We start from the raw sequence: 15536 nt of genomic DNA, 5'->3' as shown, positions 1-15536 counted from the left end.
AACCAATGAGTTTTGCACTGTCATGCTGTAATCAATTGTTGTCTGACAAGTGCTTGTTTTCTTAAATTGTCCTTCTCATCCGTTATCTTGTTCTTTCATCAGGTCTCTCAGGGAGTTACCCCAGGCTGGTTTTGATCACAGCTACCTTGTCCCTATGGATAGGTGCCTGTCTCATCTTTAGAGTCATCAATCTGCTCTCCTCTGACATTTCAGTAGGGGGCACGTTGTAATCTCCTGGCGCCCTTGCGTCTGTTCTCGGTTCCTCCCTAGAATATCTGGTTCGGCAATGGCCTTCACACTTATCTCATAGCGCACATTCCTCATTCACACACAGCACAGAACTGGTTTACACAGAACACTTTGAACAGGAACATCAAACTGCAATGCAAAAGAAAAACAATCCTGGCATTTTTTTACATATTTTAAAATGCTAAGCCAACAACAAAGTGGTGACCCTCAAAGGTCTGTTACTGCCTTGAAATCAGTCCAGACACACGCAAATTCTGGCTGATGCATCTCTACCAATGGCACATTAGGCCATTCCTTTCTGCTGTTCAAAAAGGGTGGCTGGCAGGATATGGTCAAATCAATACCTTTAATACATGCTACATTATTATCTTATTATGCTTTAGCCTTCATTCTAAATTATCAAAACACAAACATAAAATCCTACTACTACGGGGCCCTCTGCCGGGGAGCATCCCCTGAAAAGTGGGTCCCTGCACTCTGGCCTGGACACACGACCACTGGGTGACTGGACTTGTCAGTCAGTACGGGCTCCGGGCTACATTTTATGGTTCTCTTTCACCTGTAACCTCATGGTTCCCACCCTTTTCCTGTTTACTCAAACAGGACCGAGTGCTGCGTGCTCCGGAGGGGGCTGAACTGAGGCTTAGCCAGCGACCTGGGGGCTCCGCTCCCTCGGCGACAGCGGCTCTGCGTGTGGCGTGTGTCCAGAAGTCAAGTCACTGGACACTGGCGTGTAAGGCAGTGGGGCGCACAACCAGGTTGGAGGGACCTGCGCCCCGGGGCCAGAGCAGAACTGTGTCAGCCAACTGTCTCCATTGACTTAGCCACAGGCTTACTCTCTCTGCCCCAGGCCTCTCGTAGGGAGCCTGAGGACGGGGGTACGGGAATTGCCGGCTTGCGGAAGGAAGGAGTGGGCCTTGCAGAGCCCAGAGGGGGAGTCTGTGCTGCCACTGGCCAATAGCTTGGGGCGAGCTTCCCCCAGTGGGAACTGACACGTCTCCCACCTGTTGTAAGCAGGTGGCAGTGATTCACCCTGTACCCCTGGGGTAACCCCAAAAGTGGCACAGTTCCCACCCCCCCGGGGGGCGGGGGAGGAAAACCAGACACGTTTCCTTTGGGAATTTCGACAAAAATTGGAACAAAATTTTGAAGAGACAAAAGTGTGGTTTTGAACCAGGTCATTTACAGTGCGAGGGAGTCAGCCCCTGTCCCAGCTCTGGGCCCGGGAACCCCTGCAGGAAGCAGCCTTGCCTGGCCGCCCCAGCAGGCTGGGGTCACTGGGGCGGGCGGGGGCCACTGGGACAGGCAGGTCCTTCCCTTCGCTGATAGGGGCATGTGTCAGTGAGCAGAACCTGCCCTCTCTGCTCCGCTGTGGGGCTCCTCCCCCAGCTCTTCCTGCCCTCCCCATGGAGGTGCTAAGGGGAATAGAACCAGACTTGGCCTGACCTTAATTACTGAGCCCAGGGCCATGGAGTCTGGGAATCTCCCATGAGCCTCTGCATGGCCAGGCACCCTGTGGGTCCTGGGCCCCTTCAGCCTCGAGGAGGAAACTGTCCAGGATGGAACAGGCCAATACAGCTGAGAATGGGGCCAGGTCCTTACATATGATCCCTGTGGGGACAGGTCCTGGAGAAGACACTTCTGGGGAAGAGCTGACTGGCGTCTCCCTCGGAAGGGGTTATTCCCCCCCAGGTAATCAGCACCCCAGAAATAGGGCCCAGGGTGGTACAGGACGGGCCCACGGTCACATGGAAAATCCATGGCAGCCACAGATACAGAGCTCACATCCCCTGAAAGCCAGGCCAGGCTTCTGCCCGAACAGCGACTCGGAGGGAGTGCGGCTGGCACCAGGCAGGGGGAGAAATGTAGACGAGCACATCTGAGATGCACAGAGCAGCCTGCTGCAGAGAGTTTGTCATCAGCCCAGGACACCACGATTGCCGAGGGCACAAGGGGTGGGGTGGGGCCAAGCGAGACTGACCCAGAGACCCAGGGGAGAGGGGTGTGATGGAGAAGGGTCTTTGCAGCTGGGGCCAGGGGCTCTGCTGTCCGGGGGGAGCAGGGGATGGCCCCTCAGTGCAGTCACAGCAGCAGCCGAGTGGCTGGGACGTGTCTGCTAACACAGTGGCTGCTCCCTGCCCGAGGGCCCGGCTCACTCACACCCCAGGTGCGGAGCGCTCTCTGCAGGCTCAGCTCGGTCACTTCCCTGGCTGGCGTTGGTCCTGGCAGATGAATGAGCTTTGGACGTCACAGGGCTCAGCATTCCATTTCAGGAAGCCTGCAAGGAAATCAAATGACCCCGGAGCGGGACAGGCCGGGCTGTTGCTGTACATACAGTGACCTCTCTCCTGCCTCTTCTGTGCCCCTCGGAGAAGATCCCAGCTCCTGTGTGGCCCCGAGGAAGAGGAGGGTGGGATGGAGCCCTGGGCACCCCAATCTGAGACAGGCCCATCCCCCAGAGAGATGCTGTGGCCCAGATTAGCCGTATTGGCCGAGGGGCTGGACACTGGAGCCGAGTTAAAGGGAAAGCCGGTGTTGGAGACGAGATCCCAAACCCAAATCAGTTGTCAAAGGGCTGCAAATCCCTGAGAGGAACCAACAGCCCAAGGAAGCTGAACTAGCCTCATTCATGGTTAACAAGTTTTGTGCAGCTCCAGGGGTGTTTATGCACATTACTTCATGATCTAATTGGCCTAGCTGCAAATAATTTGCATATGATCCTTTAAAAAAACAGTGTGCATTGAAAGTCAGTGAAAGGTGCTGGCTTGAGCTCCTCGCCAGAGATCTCCTTGGCCAACTCTTTCAGGGCTTTTGTGTGCCAGTTATTGATTTAGAAATGTTTAGCCCTCGTAGATGTTGTCGAACATCCTATAGAATCCTAGAATATCCGGGTTGGAAGGGACCTCAGGAGGTCATCTAGTCCAACCCCCTGCTCAAAGCAGGACCAATCCCCACCTAAATCATCCCAGCCAGGGCTTTGTCAAGCCTGACCTTAAAAACTTCTAGGGAAGGAGATTCCACCACCTCCCTAGGTAACACATTCCAGTGTTTCACCACCCTCCTAGTGAAAAAGTTTTTCCTAATATCCAACCTAAACCTCCCCCACTGCAACTTGAGACCATTACTCCTCGTTCTGTCATCTGCTACCACTGAGAACAGTCTAGAGCCATCCTCTTTGGAACCCCCTTTCAGGTAGTTGAAAGCAGCTATCAAATCCCCCCTCATTCTTCTCTTCTGCAGGCTAAACAATCCCAGCTCCCTCAGCCTCTCCTCATAACTCATGTGTTCCAGTCCCCTAATCATTTTTGTTGCCCTTCGCTGGACTTTTTCCAATTTTTCCACATCCTTCTTGTAGTGGGGCCCCAAACTGGACACAGTACTCCAGATGAGGCCTCACCAATGTCGAATAGAGGGGAACGATCACGTCCCTTGATCTGCTGGCAAAATTGGTCCTCCTCAATTACTAATGGATTGGACACTCCGTCATCCTCCTCCTGCGATACGAGTACAACATCCCTCCTCTTCTGAAAGACACGTTGACCACTAGGCCTACACCACTGCCAGGATTTCATTTGTTCTTGACGTACTTGAAAAATTCCTCATTGTCCTTAGTCCTGCCAGCCATGGATTGGTACCTGATGTCTTTGGCTTCTCTTATCCATTTTTTTACGCCTCATAACTACTAGCTTATATGGTGCATGTACATGAATGCAAGAAGCCTGGGAAACAAGCAGGAAAAATTGAAGTCCTGGCACAATCAAGGGACTATGACGTGATTGGAACAACAGAGACTTGGTGGAGCAGTTCACATGACTGGAGCACTGTCATGGGTGGATATAAACTGTTCAGGAAGGACAGGCGGGGGAGAGAAGGTAGAGGAGTTGCACTGTATGGAAGAGAACAGTATGACTGCTCAGAGCTCCGGTATGGAACTGGAGAAAAGCCTGTTGAGAGTCTTTGGGTTAAGTTTAGAGGCAAGAGGAACAAGGGTGATGTCGTGGTGGGCGTATGCTATAGACCACCGGACCAGGAGGATGAGGTGGACGAGGCTTTCTGCAGACAACTAACTGAAGTTTCCAGATCACAGGCCCTGGTTCTCATGGGGGACCTCAGTCACCCTGACATCTGCTGGGAGAGCAATACAGCAATGCACAGACAATCCAGGAAGTTTTTGGAGAGTGTTGGGGACAACTGTCACGGAGTCACTGGGTGATGCTCTGGAACTGCTCCCCATGAAGCCAGTCAGGACTCTGGGGCAGTCGCCTTTCTGTGAGCAGCCTGTCTGCAGGACGCACAGCTTCCACCTTCCTTGGTCTGACCTCAGAGCATTCAGCATCCTCTGCCCCTCCATGCGCTTCCCACAGCGAGTCCACCCAGGCGGGGCTCCTGGGGAAGCCAGAGGGTCCTGGCCCCCAACTTCGCAGTCAGATGGGACTCTCAGCCAGCCAGTAAAACAGAAGGTTTATTAGACGACAGGAACATGGTCTAACACAGAGCTTGTAGGTGCAGAGAACAGGACCCCGCAGCTGGGTCCATTTTGGGGGCAGTGAGCCAGACAACCACGTCTGCCCTTCACTCGATGTCCCAGCCAGCCCCAAACTGAAACTCCCTCCAGCCCCTCCTCCTCTAGGCTTTCCCCTTTCCTGGGCCAGGAGGTCACCAGATTCCTTTGTTCTCCAACCCTTTAGCTCTCACCTTGCAGGGGGGAAGGCCCCAGGCCATCAGTTGCCAGGAAACAGGGTGTCGGCCATTCTCTGTGTCCAGACCCCTGCACTCCTGCCCTCTAGGGCTCTGCAATGATCATACACCCTTACCCCACCACCTAGATACTTAAGAACTTCCTAGGGGAAACTGAGGCACCCCCACACTATTCAGAGGAAACATTAAGAACAGTCCCACTTTGTCACATCTCTCCCTGCTTCGAGATCGAACTGAGCGGGGTCACTTTAGCCGGTGACCCGGGGACATTCGAAGCCACCAACGTTCCCATGGATGCCCCAGCATCTCTCCCATTCCTTGGTGGGAGTTACACCAGGCCCTTCCAGTTTTATGCCCTCCCTTAGGTCGCAGGTAGTCGATAGCACTCACAGGCCGCATGTGGGAAGGTTTATGCGGTCCGTGCCCTTTGGCCACCCCAAAACCCCAGGGGGTCAAACTGGGATTGGGTCTTCTCCCCAACAAGCTGACCAAACACAGCCACTTGGTTATAGGACTGTTTAACTTTCTTAACAGCTTTCACTTCATCTGAGACCTTCTCAAAGCTCTCCACACTGGATCTTTCAACAGGAAAGTCAGTGGTCCATTCACAACAGAAAGTTTCTGGCTGTTAGGAACTGAAACTTTCTTGATTAAATCACTTTCACACCCTTCAGTTGCAGTAAACTGCTTGCAAAGACTCCATGAGGATTCCTTTCCCTAGGGCTTGTCTATGCAACAATTCACCCCTCACAGAAATTCATAGAATAGAATCATAGAATATCAGGGTTGGAAGGGACCCCAGAAGGTCATCTAGTCCAACCCCCTGCTCAAAGCAGGACCAATTCCCAGTTAAATCATCCCAGCCAGGGCTTTGTCAAGCCTGACCTTAAAAACCTCTAAGGAAGGAGATTCTACCACCTCCCTAGGTAACGCATTCCAGTGTTTCACCACCCTCTTAGTGAAAAAGTTTTTCCTAATATCCAACCTAAACCTCCCCCACTGCAACTTGAGACCATTACTCCTCGTTCTGTCATCTGCTACCATTGAGAACAGTCTAGAGCCATCCTCTTTGGAACCCCCTTTCAGGTAGTTGAAAGCAGCTATCAAATCCCCCCTCATTCTTCTCTTCTGCAGGCTAAACAATCCCAGCTCCCTCAGCCTCTCCTCATAAGTCATGTGTTCCAGTCCCCTAATCATTTTTGTTGCCCTTCGCTGGACTCTCTCCAATTTATCCACATCCTTCTTGAAGTGTGGGGCCCAAAACTGGACACAGTACTCCAGATGAGGCCTCACCAATGTCGAATAGAGGGGAACGATCACGTCCCTCGATCTGCTCGCTATGCCCCTACTTATACATCCCAAAATGCCATTGGCCTTCTTGGCAACAAGGGCACACTGCTGACTCATATCCAGCTTCTCGTCCACTGTCACCCCTAGGTCCTTTTCCGCAGAACTGCTGCCTAGCCATTCGGCCCCTAGTCTGTAGCGGTGCATTGGGTTCTTCCGTCCTAAGTGCAGGACCCTGCACTTATCCTTATTGAACCTCATCAGATTTCTTTTGGCCCAATCCTCCAATTTGTCTAGGTCCTTCTGTATCCTATCCCTCCCCTCCAGCGTATCTACCACTCCTCCCAGTTTAGTATCATCCGCAAATTTGCTGAGAGTGCAATCCACACCATCCTCCAGATCATTTATGAAGATATTGAACAAAACCGGTCCCAGGACCGACCCTTGGGGTACTCCACTTGATACCGGCTGCTAACTAGACATGGAGCCATTGATCACTACCCGTTGAGCCCGACAATCTAGCCAGCTTTCTACCCACCTTATAGTGCATTCATCCAGCCCATACTTCCTTAACTTGCTGACAAGAATACTGTGGGAGACCGTGTCAAAAGCTTTGCTAAAGTCAAGAAACAATACATCCACTGCTTTCCCTTCATCCACAGAACCAGTAATCTCATCATAAAAGGCGATTAGATTAGTCAGGCATGACCTTCCCTTGGTGAATCCATGCTGGCTGTTCCTGATCACTTTCCTCTCATGCAAGTGCTTCAGGATTGATTCTTTGAGGACCTGCTCCATGATTTTTCCAGGGACTGAAGTGAGGCTGACTGGCCTGGAGTTCCCAGGATCCTCCTTCTTCCCTTTTTTAAAGATTGGCACTACATTAGCACTACAAATTCTGCTCTTACTCTCTTCACCTAGGGCTTGCTCTAGAGGAACACTTTCCTGAGCAACAACAGACTCTTTCTGGGTCTCCCTTACATCCAGAATTACCTCTGGCCCATCTGGCGGATTCCTACACAATCCCCTTTCAGGCAAACTTACAGACTTCCTAGATAAAAGGTCAGAAGCCTTCTCCTTCCCTTTGCCACACACAAGTTCAGGAATCTTTTCCTTCTTGCTACAGGTTTCCACACCCTCAGTAGGTAACACAATCACACACCTTCATGCTCTCCTTGTGCCCTAACTAGGATCTCACCCTGATCAGACAGAGTTGCTACACCCTTTCCCAGCCACACACTAGCAACAGGCAAAATACAAGCACCAGAATTGTCTGGGTTCTGGGATTTTACATAGACACTAACTGGCTTCGACCTAGTTACAGGGCCATTCTCCCGAGCAGACACAAACTTATGACCCTTCCCTTCGTGGGCTTTAGCTGGATCCAGAACCAACTCTGGGACAACTGCACAACCCTCAACCATCACAGGCTGAAAGGCCCCTTCTGTCTGCTCCACAGACAAAGAAGAGCCAGACACACTTTCTCCTTTCCCAGACCCACAGCTTGGGATCTCATTCCCCTTGTCCCAGCACACAAGGCTGGTCACAGACAACTGCTTGGAGACTGGGGTAGCTCCATCCACAGGCAAGTCAATACCCCTGACAGACACAGGCACTTTCCTTCCCTGTCGCAATTCTCCACCCAGCTAACAGGTAAGGTCCAGGGACACTCATCTTCCACTCTCCTGGCCTTCCCACCCTGCTGACTAGACAAAGGCATCATCTCACAAGGCTGCCTAGGCTCATCCAAACTTTCATAGAATATCAGGATTGGAAGGGACCTCAGGAGGTCATCTAGTCCAACCTCCTGCTCAAAGCAGGACCAATTCCCAATTTTTGCCCCAGATCCCTAAATGGCCCCCTCAAGGATTGAACTCACAACCCTGGGTTTTGCAGGCCAATGCTCAAACCACTGAGCTATCCCTCCCCCGCTTTCCTTACCAAGCACCTTGCCACTCCCCACAGATAAACTTCTGCTCTTCTCACTACCCTGAACTACTTCCAGCAAATCATATTTACCTTTTCCAGGTTTACTTTTACAAGCTGTACTAGCCAACAATCCATCACCCATCAAAAATCTACCCTTTCCTTCCTCAGTTAGGGCTTTAACCTCACCATTCACTTTAATCTGCTCCTGAGAAACATTGTCCTCAAATTTGGATAGTGTGGGATTCTGACCCAAAGTTTAATTGACCTGGTTCTGTGGATCCTAGCATGACTACGCCACTGTAATGGTGCTGGTTCAGGCGGGACCCAACTGAGAGTGCCAATTCTTCAAGCAGGGCAGTTACAGCCCAAGGTGGGGGTTTCTATGCACACCAAGTTTCAGAGGAGCAGCCGTGTTAGTCTGTATCCTCAAAAAGAAAAGGAGGACTTGTGGCACCTTAGAGACTAACCAATTTATTTGAGCATAAGCTTTCGTGAGCTACAGCTCACTTCATCGGATGCATTCAGTGGAAAATACAGTGAGGAGATTTATATACACACAGACCATGAAAAAATGGGTGTTACCATACACACTGTAAGGAGAGTGATCACTTAAGATGAGCTAATACCAGCAGGAGAGCTGGAGGTGGGGGGGAGGGGGGGAGAAAACCTTTTGTAGTGATAATCAAGGTGGACCATTTCCAGCAGTTGACAAGAACGTCTGAGGAACAGTGGGGGGGAGGAATAAACAAGGAAATAGTTTTACTTTGTGTAATGACCCATCCACTCCCAGTCTTTATTCAAGCCTAAGTTAATTGTATCCAGTTTGCAAATTAATTCCTATTCAGCAGTCTCTCATTGGAGTCTGTTTTTGAAGTTTTTTTGTTGAAGAATTGCAACTTTTAGGTCTGTTATTGAGTGACCAGAGAGATTGAAGTGCTCTCCAACTGGTTTTTGAATAATTCTTGACGTCTGATTTGTGTCCATTTATTCTTTTACGTAGAGACTGTCCGGTTTGACCAATGTACATGGCAGAGGGGCATTGCTGGCACAGGATGGCATATATCACATTGGTAGATGTGCAGGTGAACGAGCCTCTGATAGTGTGGCTGATGTGATTAGGCCCTATGATGGTGTCCCCTGAATAGATATGTGGGCACAGTTGGCAATGGGCTTTGTTGCAAGGATAGGTTCCTGGCTTAGTGGTTCTGTGGTGTGGTGTGTGGTTGCTGGTGAGTATTTGCTTCAGGTTGGGGGGCTGTCTGTAGGCAAGGACTGGCCTGTCTCCCAAGATCTGTGAGAGTGATGGGTCGTCCTTCAGGATAGGTTGTAGATCCTTGATGATGCGTTGGAGAGGTTTAGTTGGGGGCTGAAGGTGACGGCTAGTGGCGTTCTGTTATTTTCTTTGTTGGGCCTGTCCTGTAGTAAGTGACTTCTGGGTACTCTTCTGGCTAAATTGTTTAGTCTCTAAGGTGCCACAAGTACTCCTTTTCTTTTTGCGAATACAGAGTAACACGGCTGCTACTCTGAAACCTGTCTTCTGGCTCTGCCAATCTGTTTCTTCACTTCCGCAGGTGGGTATTGTAGTTGTAAGAAAGCTTGACAGAGATCTTGTAGGTGTTTGTCTCTGTCTGAGGGGTTGGAGCAAATGCGGGTGTGTCGCAGAGCTTGGCTGTAGACGATGGATCGTGTGGTGTGGTCAGGGTGAAAGCTGGAGGCATGTAGGTAGGAATAGCGGTCAGTAGGTTTCCGGTATAGGGTGTTGTTTATGTGACCATTGTTTATTAGCACTGTAGTGTCCAGGAAGTGGATCTCTTGTGTGGACTGGACCAGGCTGAGGTTGATGGTGGGATGGAAATTGTTGAAATCCTGGTGGAATTCCTCAAGGGCTTCTTTTCCATGGGTCCAGATGATGAAGATGTCATCCACAGAGCGGAAGTAGAGTAGGGGTGTTAGGGGACGAGAGCTGAGGAAGCGTTGTTCTAAGTCAGCCATAAAAATGTTGGCATCCTGTGGGGCCATGCGGGTACCCATCGCAGTGCCGCTGATCTGAAGGTATACATTGTCCCCAAATGTGAAGTAGTTATGGGTAAGGACAAAGTCACCAAAGTTCAGCCACCGGGTTAGCCGTGACATTATCGGGGACAGTGTTCCTGACAGCTTGTCGTCCATCTCTGTGTGGGATGTGGGTGTAGAGGGCTTCTACATCCATAGTGGCCAGGTGGGTGTTTAGTTTCAGTTCCTAACAGCCAGAAATTTTCTGTGATGAATGGATCCACTGACTTTCCTGTTGAAGGATCCAGTGTGGAGAGCTTTGAGAAGGGCTCAGATGGGGTGAAAGCTGTTAAGGAAGTTGAAGAGTCCTCTAGCCAAGTGGCTGTGTTGGGCCAGGTTGTTGGGGAGACCAGGTTGTTGAGAGAGGAATGTCTCCATGCTAGTTCTGTGAAGGAACAGTCTGTGGCCCAGGTTCAGAGGGACGACTGGGGAGCTGAGTCTGCGGAGCAGAACAGCTGGGCAGTTAATCTCTCGAGCGTGCGGGGGATGGCAGGTCTACTCTCATCTCTAGACACTGGATAGGACTCGTAGTCTCTCAGTGAACTTAACATCTGATTCCATGTGGAAGCAGAGCTTGGTAAGGGAAGGACCACGGAACTTGGAGTCTGGCTTGTTAGTGAAAATGGATAGTTTCTCTTTAAGACAGAGTCCAGCCTTTGAATTGGTAGCAGTTAAGGATCTGAAAACTGGTGAACTGGCTTCTGTCTGGGGTAATGCAAATTACTTGGCTGGCAGGGAGCAGAAGGACTTGCTAATAGCTGTTAGCACAGAGAGCACGCCCAATCACCCAGTGAATTCCATTAAGCAAGAGAAATCAGGGTTTGATCCTTCAGGACAGGAAGGAAAGAGACACCTTAATTTTGCAAAGGGAAGCCACAGGCTAACCCTAAAAGGCCCAAACCCAAGTGGTATTGAGCCAAAGGGGTGGCATGACAAAAATGGTTGTAAATGGACACTTGCAATGAATTTGTTGTTATTGCTAATGGTAATTCTTGTAACTAATGTGTTGCTAATACCAAAAACTGCAAAAAGGTACAATGTGCCTAATCTTTTGGAAAATCCCTTGAACATGGTAAAAGGAATACATGAGAACACACTTTGTGTTAAAAGGCCTTGTTATACTGATGTTTCACAGTTAATGCCTGTAAACAGTCTTGGAACTTTTCACAGGGGAAAAGACATTCCAAACCTGATGTGCTGTATGAAAAGGGAAACTGAGGCACACTACCATATTGCTTTCATGGCTAAAGGCCAAGATTCCTATACTATGGACAACATTAATATCTACATTGACTTGATGTTAATTGGGTTTCAAACATTTGCCAGAGATTGTATGGATAAGGTAGCTACGTTCTTTAGCTCTTGGCAAGATCACATGAGACATACAGGAACCATGCTGGAAAAGCAGATCCAATCCGCTATTGTTCTAACCAAGTTTTACCTTGAGTTTGTAAAGAGATTCATTCATGTTATTGAACATGACTTTGATGAACCATTTCTGTTCTACACTGGTACGGCTTCGAACCCAATACCAGCTGTAGTAAGACAGAACCCAGGATGGGGAGCTCTTAGGATGCAGTCAGTGACGTTTGTGTCATCCCGTCCTGCACCAATTTTGCGTTGGGGCTGTGATGTTATTGACTTGAACTGGGACCGTATAGATCATCGTTGCAACCAAGGTCCTGTAGTGGCACCAAATCTTATATAAAGGGGGTCAAATGAGGTGTCTAAGACAAGGTGATGGTTGGCTGGTTAGGATGATGCTGTCTGTGTGTGTGTATCATTTTTGTAGTTAAAGTTATGAATATTGGCTCTGTACTGTCTGTATTTCAAACCTGTGCTCTGCTTCTGGGTGATGCCCCAGACAAGTTGGGGTCAGCTCTGCCTAGCCTGCTGGATGGCCCATTAAGGACCATCAGCTACACAACTGACCCGTTGAGAGAAGGCAGACACACCTTGTGACTCAGCCAGGCATGCGGGGACCTGCCTTTTGGACAGAACTCTAAGGTTTTTCTGTGCCATGTGCTGGATAGCGTGTCCTTGGGACAAAGAAAGCGAAGACCACATGGCAAGAGACTATAAAAGGGTGATGTCTCATCTCCATCTTGTCTTCAATTCTGCTTCTTGCCTCTGGAGGAACCTTGCTACAAACTGAAGCTCTGAACAAAGGACTGGAGGGCCCATCCCAGCTGGGGATGTTCTCCAGAGACTTGATTTGAACCTGCCGTTTATTCCATCACTGCTACAAGCCTGAACCAAGAACTTTGCCATGACTGTATGTCACTGATTCCATTTCACCAATTCTAGCTCTCATCTCTATTTCTTTCCTTTTATGAATAAACCTTTAGATTTTAGATTCTAAAGGGTTGGCAACAGCGTGATTTATGGGTAAGATCTGATTTGTATATTGACCTGGGTCTGGGGCTTGGGCCTTTGGGGTCGGGAGAACCTCTTTTCTTTTACTGGGGTGTTGGTTTTCATAACCATTCGTCCCCATAACGAGTGGCCCTGGTGGTGATACTGGGAAACTGGAGTGTCTGAGGGAATTGCTTGTGTGACTTGTGGTTAGCCAGTGGGGTGAGACCAAAGCCTTCTCTGTCTGGCTGGTTTGGTTTGCCTTGGTGTGCACAGAAACCCCAGCCTGGGGCTGTCACTGCCCTGCTTGAAGCAATTTGTCCTGAATTGGCACCTCTCAGTTGTGTCCCGCCAAAACCAGCATCATTATAGGGAGCCCCCCGGACAGGGCAGCTCCTGGGAAGGGCTCACTGGCCAGGGATTGCTGCCGGCTCTGCACGGCCCCTTGGGCAGGGAAATGAAATCCAGGGCCCGGGGAGGAGCAGTGGCGATGGGAAGGTGGCGCCGGGCACTCACCTGCTCAGGGTCATAGAGCCCGATCCAGATGTCACCAGCTTGTGGGAACTGGCTGAGGTACCTGGTGTGACGCAGCAGGGTGGGGGGAGTGTTGACCTGGGAATGTGGCAGGGGAGTTTCACTGGGGATGGGAGACCTGAGAGCCTGTCACCTGAGCCAGGAGGAGGAAGGGAGAGGTAACACCTCTGCCCGGGGAAACTGGACAAAGGCTGCAGGAGGGAGCCTGCTGGGGGGATTTAGTTTCAGTTTGGGGCTGGGTGGTGGAACGCAGGGAACCCCAGGGCTGGGATCTGAGCTCCCTGCCCCCCAGAAGGACTTGACTGAGGGGTCCTGGTTGTACTGTTGCCGGCACCCAGTGCCGAGAGGCTGAACAACAGCTTGAGTGGTTCGTTACCCGGTGTGCTACACCCAATAATCACAACGGGGTGGAGAAGCAGAAAAGTTTATTTGCAGCTGCAAAAAGGTACAGGGAGAATAAAATCTCAAATCCTGCACAACAGAGCAGGAAGTTACACAGGCTTTTATACATCCTTTTTCCCAGCATACTTATCCAATAGCAAGCTGCTCCAAGTATCCATATAGCCAGCCAATCCAGTTCCCAGCTAGTTCCCTGATTCTCTGTATCATTTGTTAAACTATACATAAAGCTGCTTTATTCAGCATTGTTCTTCCATATCTCCCCTGTGTGGCCTTGCTTAGTTTCAGGCAGTCTGACTCTGCAACATACTGTTGCAGATTCTCAGCATAACTGCTGTGTGTGCCTCCAGGCGGGGGGGCCAAGGACACTTGGGCCTAGCACGCAGAGCTGCTGCGAGTGCCTCCAGGCAGGGGGGGGGGGGCAAGGACACCGGGGCCTAGTGCAAGGGGGCTTCATCGACACTCGTGGTCTTCCATCCCCTCGAGTTACCTAGTGGCCATGCCCCAGTGTTCCCAACAACTCCCCCCTTTGAGAACACTCAACAGCCTTGGCTCTGAGTTTTCTCACTTGGGCTACTTATTTCTTTACAATATGACTTTGCATAAGCACTTTGTGATAGCCCTGAAGAGAATGACTTATTAACTTTTGCAAAAGGGCCCTGACACATGATACCGCACAGCATAATACCAGTAATACAAGCAGTACAGGAAAGAGAAATTTCAATAGCAGGCTAAATAAACCACCAAGCCAGGACGACAAACCCCAGCCTGAAAACAAGGTTTGCAACCAATTGTTCTCTGGGGCAGTATAGGCATCCTGTGCTCCGGCTCGGGCCTGGGCCTCAGCCTGTACCACCTTTTCATAGATCTCAGAACTGCTATCATTTACATATACACAACATCGGGGCCCGACGGGGGCACAAACCCCTCCTTGGGATGCCAAGAGATAGTCCAAAGCCAGCCTGTTTTGGAGGGAAAACGTCCTGAGCTGCTGAACCTCTTTATTTAATGTTTTTACTGCTGACCCTAAATCACTAACCGAGTCCTCTAACTCTAAGGCCACTTTCTCAAGTACCATCTGCAGCCTTACAGTATAGCGGCCTATGCCTGCCAGGGCTGGCCCGGTAAACCGTGGCGCTATTCCCAGTACAGAGCACCCTACCAGCTTCTCGGTTGTGAGGGGATTCTTCATATTGCCCTCCAATGCCGTAGTCAGTCGCCGCAGGGTCTTTTCTCGTGACTCAACAGAGGTGTCTCGGGCATTTCTAATCTTTCCTTTGGGCAGTGTGGCAGTTATGGAAAGATGAGGAACTCCATGAGCTATATAACAGCTACCTGTCCAGTTGGCTGGCAGCACCTTGTAAGCCTTTCGGCCACATACAAAGTAGTGACCCTGTGGGGCCCAGTAAGGACTGTTTCTTAAGGGGATTTCTGGGATATTTAAGGCTGCTTTTTTAAACAGTTCATATGCCCCTAGGGGGGCATCCCATCCTTCTGATTGGGTACAAGTGGGGGCATTTCTAATTGTGCCATTTAAATTACACTCGCCATAGGGATCACTACAAACCCACCATTGGCTTGCTACATTGGAGATATTAACTGGACGGCAAGTTACATTTCCAAACCCCTTTTTTGTGGTAAGATTATTTGTAAGTGTTTCCCTAAAAGGGGAGGAACCATTACACCCACACCGTTGGCCTCCCCTGTTGGTCTTTATTTAATACCCATCAGCCCACTGTGTAATAACACAGGAGCTCTTTCCCACAGGATGCCCATAGGGATCAGATTGGTTTCGGGTAAAACATAACACTCCCTCAGTGAGTACTGCAACTGAATACTCCTGGTCCTGATAGGTGGCTTGCTGTAAAGAGGTCTTGTTCCAGAACGGTGAGTCCGTTCTTTTCTGCTCTTTGGTGGTGGCTAATTCTGCTAGGGTCAAGGGCAGCATGTCAAGGGGCATTCCCGTTTTGGGGGACAGTGGAGTTGGAGCACATACCCAGCAATCAGTCTGGTTTGTTAAAGTAGCAACATGG

Source organism: Lepidochelys kempii, chromosome 1, assembly GCF_965140285.1.
Source record: "Lepidochelys kempii isolate rLepKem1 chromosome 1, rLepKem1.hap1, whole genome shotgun sequence".
In the NCBI taxonomy this organism is placed as follows: domain Eukaryota; kingdom Metazoa; phylum Chordata; order Testudines; family Cheloniidae; genus Lepidochelys; species Lepidochelys kempii.
This window is presented reverse-complemented; position numbering follows the sequence as displayed.